The sequence below is a fragment of the Neomonachus schauinslandi genome, chromosome 2 (genome assembly GCF_002201575.2).
Source record: "Neomonachus schauinslandi chromosome 2, ASM220157v2, whole genome shotgun sequence".
NCBI lineage: Eukaryota > Metazoa > Chordata > Mammalia > Carnivora > Phocidae > Neomonachus > Neomonachus schauinslandi.
In genome coordinates, this window is record NC_058404.1 from 117,227,068 (window position 1) to 117,228,792 (window position 1,725).

Genomic DNA, 1,725 nt, shown 5'->3' on the forward strand with positions numbered 1-1,725 from the left:
TCTGAGTGCTGGGAGGTTGTGCCTGGGGGCTTTGATTTCTGTTTTGTGATGTGCAGAGGTGCTCTATTCTTTCTATGAAAGAATGCATGATCTACAGATGCACAAAGAAAAGTTAGTTAATCACGCAGGTTAAGGGAGCTTGCTAAGTCTGGAAGACCACTAGGTTGGCTGGAGGGCTGAGGTGGCTTCATAAGGACATGTAACCATCATTATGGAATCATACAGACCAATTTCACTGCCCTAAAAATCCTCTGTGCCCCGCCTGTTCATTTCTCCCCCCACTCCCAATCTCTGAAACCACTGATCTTTTTACTGTCTTGATAGGTTTGTCTTTTCCAGAATTTATACATTTGGAATCATATAATATGTGGCCTTTTCAGATTGGCTTCTTTCACTTAGTAATATGCATTTAAAGTTTCTGCATGTCTTTTCATGGCTTGATAGCTCATTTCCTTTTTAGCACTGTCTGGATGGACCTTATTTATTATTATTATTATTATTATTATTTTGGACCACAGTTTATCTGCCCATTCACCTCTTGAAGGACATCTTGGTTGCTTCCCAGTTTGGGTAATTATGAATAAAGCTGCTATAAACATCCATGTGCAGGTTTTGTGTGGACATAAGTTTTCAGTTCATTTTGATAAATACCAAGGAGCATGACTATTGGGTTGTATGGTAAGAGTATGTTTAGTTTTCTAAGGAACTGCCAAACTGTCTTCCAAAGGTGCCGTAGTGTTTTCCACTCCCATTAGCAATTAATGAGAGTTCCTGTTGCTCCACATCTTGGAAGCATTTGGTGTTGTCAGTGTTTTGGATATTAGCCATTTTGAGTGTAGTGATATCTCATTGCTGCTTAATTTGCATCTCCCCAATGACAAATGATGTGGAGTATCTTTTCATATGCTAATTTCCCATATGTATCTCTTCTATGGTCAGGTGTCTCTTTGGAGCTTTTCCCTATTTTTTAAATTGGGTCATTTATTTTCTTGTTAGTGAGTTTTTAAAGTTCTTTGGGTATATTTTGGATACTGGTTCTTTATTAGATAAGAGTTTTGCAAAAATGTCCTTCCAATCTGCTTAACATTTCAACTAAAATTCTCTTTTAATATCATTTCGGTTGGATTTTATAGTTGAACTTACTACATATTTTTGCTTACTAAGAGAAGTAACTTAAGTACTTCATAAGTAATAGTTCATGTAATATTTTCACAACATTTTGAATGAAATTATATAGGTAGTAAAGAGGGGGCTTTCAATTAGTGAGAATTTCTTCTAACATATTTTCTATGAAAGAAGAAGAAAATGAAGATTAGAATTAAATTCAGCTGGGAGAGAAAACAGAAACAAACAGACAAAAAGAATACTAGTGGCTAAATAAGATAGATATTTATTTCTCTTTCATGTAAAAGTTCAAAGGTATGTATTCTGGAGCTATCTGGCCACTTTGCTCCACAAAGTCCTCTGGGGTGCAAGCTTCTTTCAGCTCAAAGTTCCATTCATCAAGGGCATGGCGCTTATCTTCACGGACAAGGTAGTATCCAAGTTCTAAATAACAGAATGTAAGAAATGATGAAGAGGAAGAGATAAAGGATGAGCTAACTGCCTCTCTCTCTTCCCCACTCCAGCTTTATTAAGATATAATTGACATTTAAGGTTGTGTAAGTTTAAGGTGTACAGTGTTGATGACTTGATGCATGTAATATTATAAAATCATCACCAAAG